We start from the raw sequence: 23,070 nt of genomic DNA on the forward strand, positions 1-23,070 counted from the left end.
GCTGTACTCATCGAACAATCAAAGCCAGGCTAACGACCTCCCGGCTTCAAGCCTTCCTACCCTTTCAGCATTCACCATTAACACTTGAACCCTATATCTTCATAGTGATCCCTCTCGTTTATCCAATCTTCCAAGTCGGGGAAGGGCGCGGAGGGCCAGATAAGGCTGGTTAGGGTTTGCCAACTTGGTTATTGTGAGGCAACTGATAGGTGATTGCAGTTTTTATGCAGCGATGTAGGGTAAGGGAGAGAAGTACGCAATTGAGGTAAATAAAATACTCTAATGAAACCTGACGATGAAGTGCTAATTACTAAACGAGAGGCAATAATTTCGTATAATCGGATTACATTTCCAGTATTTAAAATTCTATTCAATAAACACACTATTCATGTGTTTTTTATATGTTTTGCACTTGCTATTATATATATATATATTAGATTGTCATTTTTTCTTAAACATATTGTATTTGAAACATAATTGTTTTTCCTACAATTTGTAAAGGAATCAAAGCATTGGTCTGCTATATAAAAGTAGAAAAATAAAATATTCGATTGGTTCTGTAAACATTTTAGGCGTAATACGTTGTTGACAATAATCTGCAATATAGAATCAATTTAAATGTAGAAAACCTTACAGACAACGATGGCTTAAACGGTGGATATGATTTCAAAATAAAGTTGGTCAATCCATTTGTATTATTCAGTGTACATTTTTAAACATTCACATTACATTAAACACGTTCAGTAATATTATACTCAGGCAACTTTAATCACAATTTTGGCGACGTAAAGCCAGAATCACAGAACCGAGGCGTACTTCGCACCAATTAATGACAATTGAGAAGTGATAATCGTAATAACCCAACTACGTAACGTAACTGGATCCCGGCGGGAACAGTAAAGTATAATTTATGATTGAGCTCCGGTTCCGAGCGTTGCTTGCTTCCGCCGCGCCTCGCTCAAACATTGTAACGCTATACGGAGACACCTTTATTTGATTTATACTATAGTTTCTACTTTTTTCATTCATAAAAAGTCATGGGAATACGCGGCGACAGCCTCCAAATATAAGTTATTGTAATATTAGATTTCCGTTATAATGTCTTAAAACTATAAAATTATAATAATATAACTTTTACTTGTAAATTGTAATATTTACAACTAAATTCTCACTTTTTGTAATTTAAATTATCTTTTATTCGCAAATAATTCCCCCAAAATTAGTCATGCGGGACTACATACAATAAATTACTATGTTAGAATATCAGACACACTACAATATTACATTCGTTTTTCTCATCGGAGTTTAAATAGCTAATTAAAAGCTGTATACAATAGTTACTTTAGACACGCATATCAATTGTATGGCACCATATGTTGCAGTTATTACAAAGTTATGGCAACTATGTCATCAAGTAGTAATAAATTATAAAATTACTACGTAACAAGCGTTATTATCCTGTCCTGCTATTAAGGCCTACAACAGTTTTGGCGCAATTTAAATACGTTTTTCAGAATAAATTCTCTACTCGATGAAGAAATAATATATTTAAAAATAATTATACCTAAAAATAATAATGGGTAATTCGTAATTTGGTACTAAAAATTCCAAATGATTGGATAAGTTATAAATAGCCCGAAATTCTAGATCTTATGGTTGTGTTGTACTTATCTAACTTATTACTCATGTATAGTACAAAAACAATAAAATTATATACAAATATTTTACAAACCATAACGCAATATCGCAATAAACGCTTAAATGTGCAAGCAGTTGTTCAGTACAAATCTAATTTCTATACAATCTTATTCAAACTATAGTTTTAAAACTTTAAATAAAGTGCGTGGAATCAAGTAAACTACCGCTGAACAAATACTGATGAACTAAAATTAAATAAGTAATAATCACTGTTACCTTTCGGCAGTGAACAATGTTGTAGGTTTCGTCCATAATAATGTAAATGACAATTAGGCGAAAAATACAATTTTTGGATATATGTATTAAAAAATGAACATTCATATTTCATGGTAACGTCTACGAACGTTATAAAAATCTCTATTCAATTCTAACAAACGGGCTTGCATTTATTAATTTTTGACATAATGCCGCCATTTTGAATTGGAGCAGCTGTTGCATCGAGTTCGATGACCCGTTTTTTATGGTATATCCAGGTAGACACTTCTATGGTCGACCATAGAATTTTCAAACCTTATGTTGTTTTATATCAGCTTGACATTAAAAAATATAAATTCATTTTTTTATAAGAATTAAAGACATATTTAAAGACGTTGTGGTACTTTTTTCTTTTTTTTAATTTGAATAAGGGCATTTTTGAATTACACAAAGCTTACTTTTAAAAGTTTATAAAGAAATAATTGACTTAATAATTTTAATTTTACGTTTTTAAATATAATATTTATTTGTTTACGGCAAGATTATTATTTTAACTATCAATTAGTATATAATTGATATAATTAATACATAATATTATTATTACTAGTATGTACTGATATATTTTTTACATAATTAACTCAATTATACATTAAAGTCACTTTAATTAATTGATTTCGTCTAAATTGTGAAATTTAGTAATATTAAAATATTAGAACAAAATAATAAAAATAATCACTTTTGAATCCTGAAATAAAGCTGAATTTAGTGTAAATACCCACTTCGGCAACTAGATTCTACTGAGAAGAGCCGACAAGAAACTCTGTAGGTACTATTTTCCTCAAATGAAATTAAAAGGTACCATTTACAATTAAATTAATATATTCCGTATGGAATTCTAAATATTAGTCTATGTTAACTAAATTCACGTTTTTTAATTTACATATTTTATATTTAAAAGAAAAGGTATTTGATTTTTTAACATTTTATTTTAATTTATTAAAAGGCAAATTCATACATACCTTCGGAATTTTATTAGTTTACCTTTGTGTTCGTGTTTATACAACAACTTTTGCTGATTCTATCAGCATTACCAACATTATTGTAAAAACATAATATTGTTTTAAACATATTGTGTCACAACTGTTAGAATTCCTACTTCATTAAAAACATATCGAAGGGGGTCTCGAGCAACAAGATTATAAATAAACTGTATATCTCTTTTTGTAGAATGAAAACAGTTTGAATATATCTAGCGTTACTTCAAATAATATTATGTAAGACTATAATAATAATAATAATATCCGGGGACATTTTTCACACACGGCCATCTGATCCCAAATTAAGCTTGTACAAAGCTTGTGCTATGGAAACCAGACAACTGATATACTACATATACTACTTTTTTTTTTTTGTAAATACATACTTATATAGATAATTACACCCAGACTCAGGACAAACATACATGTTCATGCACACAAATGTCTGTCCTGGGTGGGAATCGAACCCATAACCTTCGGCGTGAAAGGCAAGTGTTCTACCAACCACGCCAACCGGCTCGTCAAAGACTATAAAAACAATCAATATATACTTATCGAACAATATCAATATCAGTTACTTTTCTAACTTTTCGAACCGCGTACACTACGGAGCTGAATCTTGCTATTAGAAGTGATAAATGAGGAGTCCACTTGAGTTTCGTATACCCAAACTTCAACAATTATTTTAATGATAAGATTTTTAAATTTTTTTATAATATCTACTGCTTCGAATCGTTAAAATGAAATTTAATTATACATGTGGAAATATTTTTTGTTAATAATTTAGCGTATAATATAGACGATATAAATTTCAAAGGTCCCACTCCAGTCATAATTACGAATTTACATATTTGTTACCTAAGTTTAATTCAATAGGTGACATTTAGTTCGAGGTTTATAGCAAACAAATTAATTACGTCCGATGTAGCCCTGATAATAACTTTTCCATAAATATAAACATGGTATAAAATTAATGATTATATTATGAAGTAACTTTTATAAATGAAATTCTTATTTACAAAGGGCTCTTTTCTTTGAGAAGGACGAGGTAAATCCTTCAAGCCGTTTCATTCAGATTTTATATATCTTTATTGGAATGGCTATTAATTAACATACGGTGATTATGATAGTAAATAAAGTTATCTATGTATTTTAATAAGTATAAAACAGTTTCGTGCTGTTCTTAGGTAGAATCAATGTACATACGAAACTTCAATTTCTTTAATCCTTTGGTTTTGAAGGAATTTTATTCGCTATTTTATTTAAATTAAAGTCACAGTAACATGATTTAAATGTATATGTATACATTTATTTTTATTTAAATAAACATGTCTAACATGTGTAAAATACACCTTTATTTAAAAAAAAAAAAATTTGCGACAGCATGACACGTCGTGACAAAAAATCCATCCATGCTATATGTCACATTGAATGTAGATAAGATATTGCTGGTAATTAACACAATCTCTATACAGTGTCCATCCTTATTATATTATTGAAATCGGTAAGACGGGGCTCACGTCAGAAATTATATGTCAGGTTGTATGCAAAGATTCACTTGTTCATTCATTCAATTCAAGTGTAAAGTGTACTTTATATATTGATTAATAGTACATTTTAAAATGATAGTGCTCTTGTACATTGCAGTCTTATCTGTATAAAGCGTGATGAATTGACGTTTATTTTAAAAAATATTATTTCGAAATCAAAATGGAATTTTTAAATAAAAAAAAACAACAACGGATATGAGTTCGACTTTAATGCGTAATTAGTATATTAAAAAATCAAACAAAATACATATAAGTGGAACGACATTTAGTAGAAAATAGAGATATATTTTCTAAATGAAAATTACGTTTAAAGACTAAATTACATACAAGTTATAACAGCATACAAATTACATCTTACAACTTAATTAGTGCTTAAAAATTGATTGGTAACTAAGAAAATCGATCAGGTGACCTTTCTGGTTGTCAGTCATCATAACCTTTCGTCGTGCGCACGCGCAGCTGCCCGTAGGAAGTAGGCACCATATGTCCGCCATGTCAGCTGCCTCCGCCGATGGATTTATCGTATTGTTCCATTTATCCGCGATAACATGCTTATACCGCCTTAAAAATGTTAAATCAGTTGCTACGAGCTTTTTACGTACAATGTGCTCGCATAATTTATCAAACGGGGTTTTTAACTTAAATATTTGTAATATTTTTAACATACTAATGAACACTTTCACTTGTATACGATTATAAATTGATAATATTTAATATTCTATATGTGGCTTTGTGCTATTGATTTTTCATAACTATTGTGCTTTCAAAATAAACAACAGTACAGTAACAGTAACAGCCTGTTAATTTCCCACTGCTGGGCTAAGGCCTCCTCTCCCTTTTGAGGAGAAGGTTTGGAGCTTATTCCACCGCGCTGCTCCAATGCGGGTTGGTAGAATACACATGTGGCAGGATTTCAATGAAATTAGACACATGCAGGTTTCCTCACGATGTTTTCCTTCACCGTCAAGACCGAGATGAATTATAAACACAAATTAAGCACATGAAAATTCAGTGGTGCTTGCCCGGGTTTGAACCCACGATCATCGGTTAAGATTCACGCGTTCGAACCACTGGGTCATCTCGACTTTTTTTTTATAAACAACTATATAAAAAAAAACTATTTTTAGCTATCAAAGTTGATATTTTGCGGTACTATAATAATACAAATGCCAACAAATGCGATCGTGTCACTAAAAAATCATATAATGTCAAGAAAACATAATTTAAGACGCAACTACAACATTCATGGAACTTTCTCGATTAAATATTTTTGTTCTATTTGTTTCAGGTAAGATTTTAATACGTTTTCAGAATCAACATTGCAGGATGGCGATCAACAATAAGGTAAAGATATATTTAATAGAAAATAGTGGATGAAAGTCGACAGATTTTTTAATGACGAATAATATTATTTCCACAATTTTAAATATATTGTGTAACAATAATTATAAATGTTATCATATCCATACCGATATATTTTTATGTTGTTTTCACGTTTAATTGTATAAAAAATTAAATCTATATACCCGCATCGTCTCCATTGAAATTGATTTCTATAGAATAAGAGGATGTCTGTCAGATAAAAATAGGTATTTTAAATTTTTATATTAAACTAAATAACATATAACATAGACAAACATATACTTCATATATAAATTGATTAAAGTAAATCATATTGACATTAATAATGAATAGTGTTTATGTCATTCATTCTTTACAATAAAAATCCCAATAATATTTATTGATTTAAAAAAAAAACGCAACAGTTACTATGATTCACGCTTCTGTGAGAAATTACGTCGCTGTCAAATCTATAATCGAGTGAGTTACAAACAAATGGTAGGAATTCGGAAAGGTTGAATGAGTCATCGTGGGTAATGGGGGAGGAAAAGCGACGTTGCATTTATCCAATGTTAGCGCTACGCAAAATTTTCTTTTTGATTTTTAACTATAGTATTTATATTCATGTTAAACAGTTCGATGTTTACATTTTCAACGTCAGTGATTGTTTGCATTTTAACATCGATGTTCGATATCATGGCTATTAATCTTTTTTCATATTTTACATAATTTACTAAATACTTTAATATTGCGATACTAATGATACTTATAAATTATAAACGATAAAATAGAACTTTGGAACAGAAAACATACTTAGTATTTTATTAATAGAATAAAGTACAGTCTTGACATTCGCTCGATGCCTACACATATATTTGGTAAAAATATTTTTAGCTTATTTGATAAACAAATATTATAGTTCTTAAAATCTAATTAATTAAACTACCTCACATACCATCATTATAAATATTAAGCCAATATTATTGCTTAAAGTATATATATTTTTAAAACGTTTTAAAAACTACGATTTGAATATTAATATGAGATATTTTAATATGATATTATAAGTTCTTAAAAATCTCAGTAAAGTTACGATGCCAGCTGCAGCTACTAAATTAGCGAACAATTTATCAAGCATTGTATTCTTTACGATCGCGAATCGCAGCTTTCGTTGCGTAAGAGTCGTTGAACAAAAGACAACTACCTGGTTCTTTATTTTTTTTTTCAAACAAGAAAGCAACTTTATGCGCTTAACTGTCAAATGTCAACATCGCCTTACGTCCTCATAATCCTTATTTATATCGAGATAACGCTTAATATCTCAAATCAGCGCAGAACAGATGCAAGTATTAGCGGCAATGTCGTATTTAATAGATTATTATTCGGAAGAAAAGGAGAATCAATTCACAGATAACAATACATTCAGACTTACTTTCTGTTATTGTCTTGGTTTTAGAATATAAAATACTCATGGGAAAATTTGCGCTCAATTATTCACATTAAACCCTTATTAAAATTATTCTATATGAGCTTATGCGCATTCCATTATAAAAAAAAATAGTAAGCTCTTTAAAATCTATAGAAAAAATATATATTTTCCTATGGTGGTTCATAATAAGGCTCGTGCACACAAAAACAAAGCTCAAGTACTAAAACGCAAGATGGTGCGCGTCCGGCCTGTGCGCCACTTCCGCGGCCGCATCCGCTCGTAACTCGACTCCTGCGCAGCCTGCGACAGCCTTAACCAATCGATTGAGCCGTGAAGTGCAGACTTTCATTTGTTATGAAAAAAAAATTCAATTCAATATAAAAGAGAGGAAGTGGACACCTAAATGGATATTTAGGTTTTTTATTTATCAAGTATAAATAATTAGATGGCGTACCACTTTTAGGATATTAAACACGCTATATATAAAATTACACAATAATTGAGACATAAGCCTCGCTAACGTCGTATTATTATGTCGCAAGTGTGAGCTAGTAGTTACGAACATAAATTATATTATATTTAATGAGACGTTCAATGTCATGGAAAAGAAAAAATATTTATTAATAATTTGATTTTGATAACGTAATACTTGTAATGAAAAAAATTTTTTTTTTGTCCGTACAAAAGAACACAAATATATAGATTGTTTCGGTGAAATAATCATAAAAATGTTTTTGCGGTCGTGAAGTATGAAAATAAATAAATAAAGAAATGAATGAAGGAAATGGTGAAAGTTTCTTATCTTTTTAATCGCTTAAAATATTCCAAATTTGAATGCTATCTAGTCGAAACTTAATTTTTATAACACATTATTCAACCTGTTATTATTAATTTTACGTTTAGAAATTAGACGAATATTTAGTGTACGTAGTTAGCCAGTAATAAAAACACTGACGGTTAACTTGTCTGATCGATCTTTCAGCTAAGAAACAACATCTCTTGGGATGACGTGTAGACTCTGTGTGTATTTCATAGAATAGCAATTTTAAAATGAATATAGTTTAAATAACAACAAAAGTATATAAATTGATCGACCTTGTTACATAAAACAATCGTTGAATTCCGATCGCCTCTATCCGAAACTCATTGTTATGGTGAATCCATTATGATAAAACCAAGGCCTCTTACGAATACAAAAAGTTAAGACGTATATTATAAATTGCTTGAATGTCATGTACCGGGAAATTGTTTATTAAGAATTTAATTATATATTGCGTTAATTAAGTATGACATCACTAATAGAAGCTATTTCTTTTTAGCTACAGGTACAAGGTATAATTTACAGTACAGTAAATGAAACAAACATTTAAACATGTTTTTATATTGTTATATTTATTTTATTATATTATATTGTTAAAACATAACAATTCTCAATTAAATATAAATTTTATACGTAATTATTACTTATACTCATAGCTTAATATAACACGTAATAAAAATTAGTATGAGGTCACCTCACCAAAAGGCAGGTTTTTTTTTAAAATGACAAAAATGTATAATATTTTTTGTAATACCATTGTATACGGTGAAGTCTAAAACGTTTTGCCCTTTGCCAACAAACAGTTCACCCAATCATAACAGTCTTATGTAAAAAATAACGAATTATAGCCAAGTTATTTATACCTTTAATTAAGAAAATTAATTTTTTGTTACTAGTAGTTAATACAAAGTTTACAAATAATGAAATTATAATGTCAAGTAAATTATAAATATAAGTATATAATAAAATATTAATATATACAAATATTAACACATTATTTAAATCAAATTTTCCCTTAAACCCTTCATTAAGAGATTTTATCTCATGATAAGATATTACTTTCAATTTTAAATTTCGCGTACGGAATTATAAAACTTCGAAACGAACGAAAAGTATTCAACTCGCGTCCCTTTACAAGTCGATAGTCGTGAAAATGAGACGGCACTATCTATTGTCTCTTTCTTACATTCAAGGATGACACTTCCGAGAATCGTCTGAGCTTTGAAGTGGGTGCGTATTCGAAACGCCTCACACACTATACCGTTAGTTTACTATATCTATTGTAGTAATTTATTCGTATATTTTATTTAAATATTATTTAAATACATCATTTATCAGTAGAATAATACTGAAAAAATATATATATAATTATATTCAAAAGATCACAATCAGTGAAAAAGATATTATTATCGAAATGATAGAGCTTTCGTTTCAGCCACGAATAAAGGTAAAGCCATATTTATATCCATATTTTTTTTAGCATTTTTACAATATTTACATCTTAGATGATAACATTAAAAATGAAAATGTCGGTTTCGGAACGAACTAGCCGTACCCACCCCCTTTCAAATGTCGATGAACGGGGAGGTGCGCCACGCGACGTTGCCAAAACGGAAAGTGAAATTTCGTCACACTCTCTCTCTCATTCACGCACACAAGCATACTGTCCGAAGTGGCGCTCGAATGTGTGCGTGTATGAGTATTTCGGCAGACGCGAGATCGCTGTGTGCGTTTTGTTTTGATGAATACTTGCGTTTGTGTGCATCAAATTCGTAAGAGCATTGCCATATACCTAGGACCCGACGCTTCCGTGTTCGATCGACTTCGTAGACGCCGACTTTGCGTAGGACAATTAAAGACATCGGAGCAAAATCTTTCTTAATTATTTTATTTTTTTATTTTATGTTTCTTCTAACAAGGATAGTTTTAATGATGAAGCATTTGTTTTAACAAGATACATTATCCAAGCTATACAATCTCAGTACGAAATGTTGAAAAACATTAATCGTATTGCCCATTTACGTAAACAGCAAACAAAGCAATAATAATAAATTATCAAGAGTACAAAAATACGATACTAAATAAAATTAAGCTTTCAAGTCCAATCTGGGAGTCTAAAAATATTGCTCCAATTTCATTTGAACTTTGTTTATCTTTTTACCTAAAGATTTTTTACCCGAATTCGGATAAGAAACGATTATTGTTCCTATTTCTACAAATAGAAAATATAATTTCTGAAATTAAATAAAAAATATTATTAGAGTATACCTTATACTTATTAACTTAATATTCAAAAACAAATTCGTTCAAAATGAAAATTTAGCGTCAATCATAAGGACCGCAACAATTTGTTATCTGTGACATTTGACTGCGGCCATATTGTTGTCTTGACAGATAATTATTCCAGCGATAGTGAAATAAAGCTGTTAACCTTCGTACTGATTGCGTCGAGCTCACGGCTGGAGGCGCGAAAATCCGATAACTTTCGTGACCCCCCATCACCCCTTACCCCTCCTCTTTAATGGCATAAAAAATCAATTTCCCGCCCAAATTACGCCGAGTCGACAAATTGCGCGTCTAGTCTATAATCAAGTATTTCGGTAACGTCTACGTTTATTCATGTAAACTATTTGGAAACGTTTAAATATTTTTTTATTTAGAAGAAAAAAAAAAGATTTATTCACTATATTTCAGTATATTTTTTAATTTCTTAACTTTGATCGCCATCTTAGTATAATATAGTATTCTAAGTATAATATTATATTAAGCACATTAAATGATTCGTTGCTTAGGATTTATATAAACATTTATTATGTTAAACTAGTATTAAACATAGCATAGTAGATTCACTTTCAATTCGACGTATACAGCCAAATTCGTAAAACCGAATAAACACAATGCACCCACACCAACCCGCTCGTCCGTGTGACCTTGGTACGAGGGTGAAAGTCTCCCCCGCACGTGTCTTCCGCGTCTATTTCCAGCCTACATTGTAATGGCTACCTTAAATATTATTTTTATTTTATCCATTACTTTGGTACGGCGACTTTGGTGTTTGATAATTATTTATGTAGATTAAACGTAGATATTTGTCAACTTAATAAAAAGGAATACAGTAATATTAAAATCTGTTACAAATAAATTATTAATATATTAGGTTCATTATTCTAAAGTGAAAAATCAAATAAAAAAATTGAACAAAAAAAATTACGGTGCTGCTAAACACTGTTTCACTTATAAGATTAGGTTGTTAGGTAAGAGAAAAAAAAATCAAATATCTTGAAACTAGAAAGGAATCCCGCGGCAAGTGAAGTTAGCTCAAATACTCTTATTGTAAAAATATATTTTCAAATTATTATATTTATTATTTTGCTTAAAATCCTTTTTGTATTCAATTTCTTCTTTATTGGGACTTGTACAGAGAATATGTGATAAGACTGTAATATAACTAGCTGATTTGGTTTTTCCTTGTACACTTTTTCTTATCTGTATAATTTTCTTATTAAAATTTCTTATTGCTGTAATGAAAATATCTGATCGGGCTATTTTTTTTCGTCGACATTTAAATCATTCAAAACAAATATCTAGTGAAATACACAATATGGCAATTAGTTTAATGTGATTCTAACAAAGCAAAACAAAATAAAGTATAATTTTTATTACCGTATAACCTTTTTCATTAAATAGGCTATTTAAGCCAAAATGGATTTTCAAAACGGATTGGTGGTTCCTGTGATTAGTGTGTTCAAACAAACTCTCCGTCTCTATAGAGAGGATATTAGCATAGATTTTTAAAAATTCTAGAAAGCAATGTGACCAACAATTGATTTTATTGTTTGGATAGAGATATAGCATTAATGTGCCGGAGTGACGTAGCGAAATATTGTTTATACATGCAAAGGAAAGAAGCCGTAGGTAAAAACTAGTTTAGAATATTTTTATTCAATCTTAAGCTTTCAAACGTCAATACATATAAATAATATACTCCAGACCGATTTCGGCCACAGCGGCCAATCTCAAGAGAGCTTAGCCAACTGCGCAGGAGATATTGTAGTGCACAAGTATGTGCGCAAACACAGGTGCACTCTCTATTCCCTAACTCTCATAATCTGATGGAACGGCAATCCGACACGATCGGAAAGAGCTCAGGCGTAGGAAAAACGGCTTTACATGCTTTCCAAGGCACGGGAGTGTACACACTTCCAACTTCTAGATTCCGGGCTGCCACTGAGAATTTTCTGACAGAAAAATCCAATAACTTTTTACTGGCCCGGCCTAGGAATTAAAACCAGGACCTCCGGGTCCGTGGTCTTACATCTAGCCACTAAACCAACGAGGTAGTCATACATATTACAAGTAATGCAAGCCGTTTTATTTTATTTAAAATTCTTTGAACTTCGCTAAGCAGACATATTAAAAAAAATAGATAGAATTCAAGTTAGAATGTGGAGTTCATACGATGACATTCAACAGCAATTTAAAAATGGAATCCGAATTTGTTTGTACTGTTTGTTGTTGACTTTCTAATCAGACATCGAAATAGACCTAGAAACTCCGAATTCATATTGCATTTTAAGAATCTAATACAAATGCAAGCTTAGATAAACGCACCTGCAGTCCTGACCTTGAGTCCCAATAGATAACACAACATTAATCTCGATAACGTATCCAGACGCGCGCCAGACGGTCCGAAGGGACCGCAGATATCCGTCCGGAAATTCATAAGCCCAAGGGGATGGTAATGTCGTGAAGGAAAACATCGTAACGTAAACCTTTTTCTTCGCCGTGATGACGTCATACGCCTTTTGGATTTTGCACTTGAAGTTCAAAGACGTCAATAATTTGATATAAATTATTTTTTTACGACATTTTGATAAAGGTAGTAATTATAATTATGGTTTTAACTTGATCCCTTGTTTATCTGTTAAAATATTAGAGAATGTTTAAAAAAGTATATAAAAATCACTCTTCCACCAAATTGCCATACTAAGTGTCTGATTAACTTGTTATTTGGTCCCTATTCAATTATTTCACATTTTTTCGTACAATTTTCAAATTAAATCTTATATAGAACAAAATACATATAATAAATTTAACAGTATAATTTAAGTTGGCTGCTATATATTAAAGTACTTAAATAAAAGGTGCTTGTCTTACGTAACGTACCATAACATAAATGCTAAAGAATAAATTTGACATTTTTGTTGGACGCAAGTCTAAAATACCTAAAAACTGTATATATTTAATAATACAAAAAAACGACATGATAATTATTAAATCTAAGATTTTCCAATTAAGAACTATTTGTAAACCACAAATCGACTGTAACGTTGTAGGCGTGTCTGAACGTCTACGAAGCTGTCTACTTGACCGGGATTAAGGCCGTAACGTCCGGGATCGCACGCGTAATCCCGGGACACCGTTCAGAGGTCAGGTTCAAGACCACATAACTTCATCCTTTCACTCGGGAATACTGTAAGACCTACGGATTTACTTTTGATTTTCATACAATAGACGACTGGATTACAATTTCAATAGTATGACGAATATTAATGTTCTTAACAATTTTTTTAACTCAATTCATCAAAGTTAAATACAAAATAATTTCCATAATTAATGAATTTAAAGCGTATATATATATATATATATATATATATATATAAACATTAACCAATGGGGCATATAACTCTGTACAAGTTTATATAGATGATAAAAGAGTTAGTATTCGTTGATTTACAAACATTATATATACATTTATTTCTATATAAATTATGATTTTAAGTTAAATTGTGAAAGAATTTAGATTAAACAATGAAATGTGTGGTTTATAGAATATTAATTAAAATATATTTAAAAATCGAAAATTATAAAACTTTCATGATAAAAAATATATATACAAGGAAACAATGTGATCTATGCTTGTTTCTGCCGCTACTATTCTAGCTTTAGAAATACTACAGAGAACTTTTACATGACTAGAGTATTTATACCATTGCCATTTTCAAATTATATAACTTTAAAAAAAAATGGTAAAATTTTACTAATTTATCAAAATATAACTGAAGCCGATATTAGATAGATAGTAGGAGCTTGCCAGAGAATTTGGAGAAAATTTTATCTACCAAAAGATAGTCTATCTGATAGAGGGTTCTTCTGATAAATAGTTTCTTTTTGGGGTAAAATGATATTACTCCACTGGGAATGTGTTTCCATAAATATATATGGCAAGGAAATTGCGTAAATTTTTCGTAATAAATTATCATTATACCTACTACTATACTACTAAGCTTTTTTTGTGATTTTTGTTTTAATTTATTAATAAGTTAGTCAACATTTTGTACAAATATAAATTTTCATTTTTATATTCTTTAAATTTATATTATGTTCACAAAGTCGTACTTGAACTTATTTTAAAAATAAGATAAGTAGAGCAAGCCCCGTGAATAGAGCACGTGGATCGAGTAACAGTAGGTTTAGAGTTAAAATCTGGGCAAGTACCACTAAGACTGTATTAATTTTACAATTATTTATATATTTTAACATCTCTTGATCAACGGCGAAGTAAAATCTCGTGATAAAACCTGTATGTATCAGATACAGCCCGCAGTTAAGCAGTATGATGGAATAATTTCCGGAGGAGATATTTTCCCAGCAGTGGCCCATTTATAGATTGTCAGCTTATTTTAATTATATTTAATAGTATAATACAAAAAAATTGTCGTATATGACACTAGAACTCAAATAATATGCAATTTTTCAAGGAGATGCCCACGAAATCTTACAATGTAGATATAAATTTAACGATTATTCTCGTTCACAGAGCTTTTAGCTATTATTCGCGCTTAGCACTTGTAGTTGTGTCTGAAATTAGATTTTATAAGTGATAGTTGATTGGTGTGAAATTACCTTTATTTTTTTGTTATTAGTGAATGTACACTCATTATAAAATGTATACTGACAAACAACTAATAAAGTGCCTATTTGAATGTATAAAAAGTTCTATTTTTTAAGTTTAATAAAAAATATATTCGCAGTTCAAAGAAATAGATTTAGTATTTAAGTGAAAAGTTTGTGTTAAGAGGCTACCAAAATAGCAAAAGGGGTCAGAATTGAACCTGCGATTTTCACATCACTAGGCGGCCTGATATACAATATTCAGGTCTCATATATGGTATAATATATTTCAAGTTAAATACATACTGTGCTTAATTATATGTAGAATATAAATAGCTTAATCGTTAATAAATACATGATTATAAACCACACGTTGCACATATTACAAAGTCAATTTATCAATTGAGGTATTTCTTGGGCTCACTGATACTAAACTAAAAGTAAGCTTAGTAATACTTACATATTAACGTTGCTTAGTGGTTTAGTTAAACACTGATTTATCTCTTTCTTACATTATTGATTTGACATTCGAAAGAAGAAGACACAGCGTTGTTTCATCACCCGCTAAACAATGTTTATAATTTCTCTCTTTCTGACATGTTTTATTTGACAATAATAATACTCAACTAAATGCCCCTTAACAACATATATAGATTAAGACATAAGACTTTTACTATGATTTACTATTGATACACAATTATAGATTAATGTGTAATGTATAAGAAATAATAATAAACGAAAAATAAAATAAAGCGCATTCAACTCAAAACATGATAAAGGGAACATTTTTGCGTCGAAAAAAATCACTCAATTTTTTTTGATTGCCTTTAAATACTATTTTATTATTAATTTCACTATCATGACACTTAAAAAAAAAGATTTTATTAATGATTTTGAGCCAGTGTAATTACAGGCACAAGTGACATAAAATCTTAGTTTCCAAGGTTGGTGGCGCATTGGCTATGTAAGCGATAGTTGACATTTCTTACAATGTCAATGTCTATGGACGTTTTTGACCACTATCTATCAGGTGGCCTATTTGCTAAAAAAAATGGGAATACGAGCTTTTTTCTTTTAAAACTGGTTCGTAATCGGATCGCTAGCATTTGAACAAATAATAAAATCACACGTGCCATATTCAATTTATTAGTGTGATTTAAGACTTTTACCTTCAATATATAGTTAGCAACGATAAAACTTTAATGCTATGACACCACTGACCTACAACGCGGGGTTCAGCTTTACCTATTCAGTCTAGACAGATAATACTGTCGGTCTTAATTAAGCAACTTGCACATATAACGATCGTTACCTTTCTTTTAATTAAATTTAAAATATGCTCATGCACTAATATGAGCAAGAATGAAAATTTAGTAATGCTGAAAAAATGTTCAAATAGGTATCAAAGGACCAATTCTACTAATTTATAATATAATGGTTACGACGAATTCCCGATTCAATTCCATTCCGACTTCGACTGTTCTATAGTCATATATAGGATCGAAAAAGTGGACAGTATGTCCATATACTATTATGTCAAAACCAAATGTTTATGTCAATAGTGGATAACGAAATTAAAAAATAGGAAATTGACTGAACATCAAAGATTAAATTTCAATTCAATTACGATAAAGTGACAATTTGTTAGTAGAACTGGTCCTCTGTTCCTTGACATAACATTTTTGTAACATATATATAAACTTTTTATTTACGTCCAGTTACTGAAACGTTGATCAAAGTCAGATTAACAAATTTATCTTAAATCGAACAGTCATTGGTCACTGGCAGCCGATGACGTAATAGTAACGTAGTATTTAACCAGATTCGCAAATGTGACTTTTCTCATAATTTCAGTTAACTTCTCAAAAGTTTTTTAATAATTAAATTAAAACATAAAGAATCCTTAATAAGCCTTAAAATACTTCATTTTTTTTATTTTTAAAAAATATATATATATTACCTATGTATATGTTTTTTGTTGTTAAATGCATGTCTCTTTACGTCTATGTAAATATGAATTAAATTTAGAGATAAAGAGTTCGAATTCTACCTAAAAGGATAATTTCTATAGTACACATTTATTACGTTTTAAAAAAACGATAAATTCATTCATGAAAAATTTCGTTCATTCTGGAAAATCTTCAAAGTGCTTACGAGATCTTAGGGCCCGGAAACGTTTTCTTTCAAATATAAAAGGTCGAAGGAAAACCGTTGGGTTCGGGTCAGACCCGAAATAAACCGGTCACAAATGTATCCACACGTGACCGAGGTCGGGATTGTCCTTGAACTTGGTTACATGTTCCAAAACAGCAATACTTGTTCAGGTATATTCTCAAAAAAATCACAAGAATCTTATGTTAACTTACCTATCAAATATAAGATAGCCGTTACCTACTGTAAATATTAAACAAAAAAGAGGATATAATACATTTTTATTTTTACCTTTGGAACGAATTAATTACTTGAAGCATCGATTAAACTCATTCTGTTTTGATTAGGACTTTAAATAAAAATATTTTTCTAAATCATATAATATTTCAAATATAAATATTCTTACAGCACATTATTTTACAGATACAAATCCCATTGTAAAGCGATGTGCTTTGAATTGGGTCTAATAACAATGTATGAGCTAATTTCGGTCCCGATTCACAAATATATTTAAGCCCTCCATTGTCTCTGCGAACTTTGCATAATAATCTTAATTTTACGTTTCATTCCGGTCCTAAAACGAAGTAAACACAACTTTGAGCTGCGGATGTTGCATGAGTCAGTCATTGGACACAATGTAACTGAATCACCAATGGCGGCGCTTTTCGCGCGAATTCCAAATATAAATTATCCTAACTCGTGATTGACATTTCATTGTACACGTTAAAAATATTTTTTTATTTACTTTAAACAGATGTTGCCCGTTTAAAAAATGTTTTGTTTCTGCCTAATGGCTGTGTGTACGTAATGTGCGTCACAGCGCGGCATCATAGCGTATCCGCCACTTGGCTCGGCGGAAGGCGGTTCAATTTGTTAAATTAAGCGCATTTGCTCGTTGCACAGATTCACTCGTGAGTGGATTGTGAAGGATGTCAATGATTTTCGCGTATTGTTCCTTGTGAAGTATATGCTATGCACGGGATGGACTAATCGCTATCAATGCTAACGCGTGTACAAGCGAGTTAAATTGATTAAGTAGCCTCTATATAACGTAATATTATGACCGCGACTCAAATTAATGTTCATATTATATATTTTATGTAAATTGTACGCCATAAATCTCGTATTATATATATCGCCATAAATAACGTAGCACCTTCATAATTACTAAATATTTGAATTAATTATATAAAAATGAAAAATGTTTATAAAATATGTTATATATTCTATGTTAAAAGTTTGTTTAAATAATGCACTCTTATGTTTTCTCTATCTTTAAAAATTAAAAAAAATGTTCCTCGGTTCACTGCCGTGCCACAACGATGTCTACGTGACGCGCAACTACAGTGCGTACGCGACGATGATTGCGCTGAATTGAGCTTCCGTCGACAGGATAAAAAGTCCGGCCTCGCTAAACAATGACCAATCTGACCGACTACTCCACTCCGTGTAATTGAACTGATTCAATCGTAATTTTTTTTTAAATCTGACCGTAAAATTTAAAAAATTATTCATATTGTATGTAAGCTCTTTTATTTTATTATTCCAAGCATGATATAATGATATTAACGAAAAAGATCAATTTTATTTTTAATGTTTAATCATATATTTAAACGAGTTATTAAGACTGAAATGTGTTTTTAAAATGTCTAGAATATTTTGATAAATAAAATGATGCAATTTTAGGCTTGGTTGAATTTTAGCGGTAACATTGATACGACAAATTGCATTTGATATTGAAAATTTGCTGACAGTATACTTATTGCCTGAGGCAACCTTTCACACGTTGTAACTGAAAATACGCTATCATTTTCTTTTTTGGAAATTGTTTTATTCAACAACTTTAAGCAATATATGTAGTATGCTATATTTGAAAAACTTACATATCTGTGAAAGGCCAAAGAAAAGAATTGACTAATAAATATGACATAATCAAAAATATTGTATAATAAAATATATTCCACATTTCTTATCATTCCACATTTTTTAACATTATAAGTCAAACGTAAAATATGTTAAAGTAAAATTTTAAAATATGCTAATGGAACAGTTTTTATAAGATTAATCCTTGATAATGAACATAATATCTTAAAGTCATATCGCCATCTGTCGGTGAATAGCGGAACTAAGCATAACGAAATAATTTACCAACGGCTCGCAAAATGACGCACGGTCAAATAAAACAAAACACATTCCAATTAACCTCATTATTTTTACTGTACAGATTAACTTTAGAGATTATCTTGTCCTTTTATCTTTGGCGATACACAACACCTGCCGTTTTAACCGATTTTAAATAACTGCCTTTTCCATCCATCATGCCACAACAATAAAGCGAATCATTACTACGAACGGTTTATAATTACACTTAAGCGACAATAAAGACAAGAACTTTTATAATTATGAATGTATAAATAATTCTAACAAAAAATAATATTATTTTACCATTTATTTTTGTTTTGAATCTTCTCTTAGCCATGTAGGTATTGTCTTCCCGTTGATCATTGATGTGTGTGATAGTCATTGGTTAAATTGATGACACCTAAAAGTCCCGTTTCTTAAGTGTTCAGATCAATGGGGCAATCAGGGTTTGCGTGTCATGACCTGCCCCAACGGGCGGGCCCACGCATTACGCACATTCTCATTACTACGGCCACGGAAACGTACGTATGTAGTAAAACGAGCTTTAAAGCTTCAATATCAATGCAGATTTAATTATAAATAATAAAAGTCATAATTATACAACGATATATGGTTATATTTCAATCAAGCTTTTCACCAAAATTATCATATATTTATCATAACAGTTGAAAATGTTTCAAAACATTGTAATAGCTCTTTTTTTAGCTTTTAGCTCTTTTCTTAGCTTTTTTAATTTTATTAAATAATTTATTTAACTTGAATAAAAATAAAACAATGATTATTGTTCAATTTTAAAAATAATTCAACCGTAATCAATAACGTAGTAATGAAATGGTAGAAATTAGGTGCCTACATTTTATCTATTCTAATTAAGTTAACGTAACCGTCATACTCAAGGCGCGTGTTTATTCATTAAATCACATGTACAACGAAAAATCATTCGGTCTGACCTGCTCACGAGTATAATTACAAAACCTGCGATTTGAATGAGAATAGATAAAGCGAGAAGGAGAAATAAAAAGTGCGAGCGAGATAGAAGTAGAACAAATGTCGTGCGCGTTCTAACACAAAAACAGGAGTAACGAACTAAAACGCCAGGTGTGAGCCGATGCCATGTGCTCGGCAACAGAAACTATGTATATTTCTTTATACGTGTATCCGAGTATTTATTTTATCTAGCGATAAAGTTTTTAATAACTGATATTTTGTTCAATATTTATGTACTCGTAATTTACAAATGCGATGTAGATTTTCGAGGTAATTATTTGGATGGTATTATGTTTATTTGCTTCTTTATGTTACCTTAAAACGTTATAGTATTTTATTTTTATTTTTTTAATAGTGTTATTTGAGCAGACTATGTGGTAATAAACTTCCCAAAATTACATGGTTTTCTGAAAATTACAGACCATGTCACTAAATATTATAACCAGTTTGCATACTTTGTTAAAACTTGTTAAGACCATTAAATAATAAATATAAAAAATGCTACAAATTCTTTTTTCTTATTAAAGAATACGAATAATAATTAATATAAAAAATATGCTCGTACTATATATTTTAATGTTGCCTTAGAACTATTGGAATGTAAACTGTATCAACGCCATCTATCAAATATACCAGAATACAACTGACACGATTCAAGAGCACTCAGATCGAAAACGCCATCTAGTGTCTAATAGCAATACTGCTACAAAGCATTGTTTAGTTTTGAAAATAATAATACAGATGGCGCTGTTCAAATAACTTAACATATTTATTCAGAACTGAAATTTTACTCTAGAATCATATTTAATTATGATTGAAACAAGACAATTATCTTCATTTACTAAAATCACTAATCTGTCGCCATCTAACCCATCCATTGCATGATTGTCTATTAATTTTCCCTTTATTTTGTGTTAACGTTCTGTTATTTTAATTTTATTTGCTTTATGTTAAGTCTGTGGTGTGTCTGTGTTGTTGTAGCTTGTTTTGGCGCCGGACGGGACGTTGCAGACAGTGAAGAGCGAGTCGCGCCGAGGTCGCGGCAGAGGGCGCGCTTCGACAACACCCGTGAGTATTTTCTATTACTTTCATTCCTTTTTTCTTTTATTTTTATTCCCTTCCTCGCCATTAAACATAGAACTTTGTCACTAATTGTTATTATTAACACTACAACAACTAAATACCGAGAAAACGTTGCGTGTGTTTTAATGTTTAATTTTAAGCTATTTCATGAGCCAATGTTTACTCACGTAATAATTATTTTAAAACAAAAGCTACTTATTTAATATGTCGCTGTATAAATTATTTCCTGAAATCTTTCCTAACAGGTATCACTTAATTTGCAATCATAAACTATAAACGAGCGATATTTTAAATAATAAGTAACAATCATAATAGTTATTAATTTATATATTTTTATTTCTGTTTTTGTACGTAAAATCAATCTTCATTCTCGATAATAATATAGAAATTAGATGTCGGCGTTATGTAAGTATTTATATAAAATTATACAGTTCAAACTTTCTACGATGATTATAAAATTAGGTTTCAGCTGGAAGCAAATCATCGAGGTCGTCGCTAAAGTCGAACAGTGATAAATCACACAAAAACCGGGTCACTTTCGCTTTCAAAACCCGAATATAGGAATAAAGTGTAACCCGCGTGTCCGCAGAGGAAAACAAACGCCATTCACTAATATCAACATTTGCTATTTGACATTTGACAACTCTATACGTTTATACGGAATACATTACTGCTTTTGTTTCATCTACTGAGGTCACCTCTATATTTACTAAGCAATGGGTACGTTTTCGTGGAAGTTGTTGTTATTATAGTCGGATTTTTCACAGCCTCTAGCCTGCCACCTGTAGTTCATTCAGAAGCGGATTTTGAATTGCAAATTGTATTTCAATGAGTGAAATTTTTCTCATTGTCGACTTTGTCCTTGCGGTTTTTATGTCGGTCTTTCATTTTTACGGTTCGCTTTACCTCTAAAAATCTATTTGAATAATTCCTCTTTAGAGCGGTACTTATTCACATAAAATGATTTTGTTATTTTCACTAAAACTTTAACTCTTCCCTTGGTGCAATAGGTGCATAAGTTTAAGAAAAATAATAATTACAAACATAAAATAACATGGTTTTTAAGTATGTTTAATGTTTGTTAAAATATTTAAGCATAATGGAAGGTACCTACTACAATATATAGGCATAAAAAGTGATTATGAAGGTGCGCTCTAATCATTGCTTTCAAACTGTCCAGTTGATATGTTCCTAATGATACCCTTCTGACTTATATCGTTCACGGCGTTCGTTCTCAACGGAAAATAGCCAACTGTGCATCTATTATGGTGATTAAGTATGTGCGCAAATACAGGTGCACATATCCCGTTATAATTTCTCTCTCCCTGTTATAATCCGATAGAACGGCAATCAAACACAACCGAAGGGACCAGAGGCTTTATGTAGTTCACAAAGCAGGGGCATGTAACAATGTCAAGTTTGTGATGTTTGTGAGAAATACTTGACAGATAAAAACAATTACTTCGTATTGGTAAAAACGCAGGATTTGAAACCAGAGTTCAAATCCTGTGGTTTCTGTTAATGGTTTCTCAGTAGGTGCAAATTTCTAATCTCTATTGAGAGTGAATCTGACATCGATCAGGAGGATATAACCTGTTTGCGAGATACTCGAAATAAATATATATACAAGAATTGCTCGTTTAATGTTATAAATCATAATACAATATATAAATGATTCATTTTGTTTGAAATTTAAAATTCAAACTTTGTATTTAAATTAATAAACTCTACAAAGAATAATTT

General features: G+C 30.5%; 1 protein-coding gene across 2 annotated transcripts in view; it reads left to right on the forward strand.

Annotated features, from left to right (window-relative positions):
- Positions 1 to 23,070, forward strand: part of LOC126768610 (DNA N6-methyl adenine demethylase) — a 91,453-nt gene that overhangs the window by 13,541 nt on the left and 54,842 nt on the right. The window contains exon 1 of one of the 2 annotated variants that reach the window (XM_050486798.1): positions 21,270 to 21,312. The exons of the other annotated variant lie outside the window; for it this stretch is intronic. The gene's annotated coding sequence lies outside the window, so the exon portion shown is untranslated. Of the gene's footprint in view, positions 1 to 21,269; positions 21,313 to 23,070 lie in introns of those variants that run through there. 2 annotated transcript variants of the gene reach the window in all.

Source organism: Nymphalis io, chromosome 5 (assembly GCF_905147045.1).
Source record: "Nymphalis io chromosome 5, ilAglIoxx1.1, whole genome shotgun sequence".
Classification (NCBI taxonomy): domain Eukaryota; kingdom Metazoa; phylum Arthropoda; class Insecta; order Lepidoptera; family Nymphalidae; genus Nymphalis; species Nymphalis io.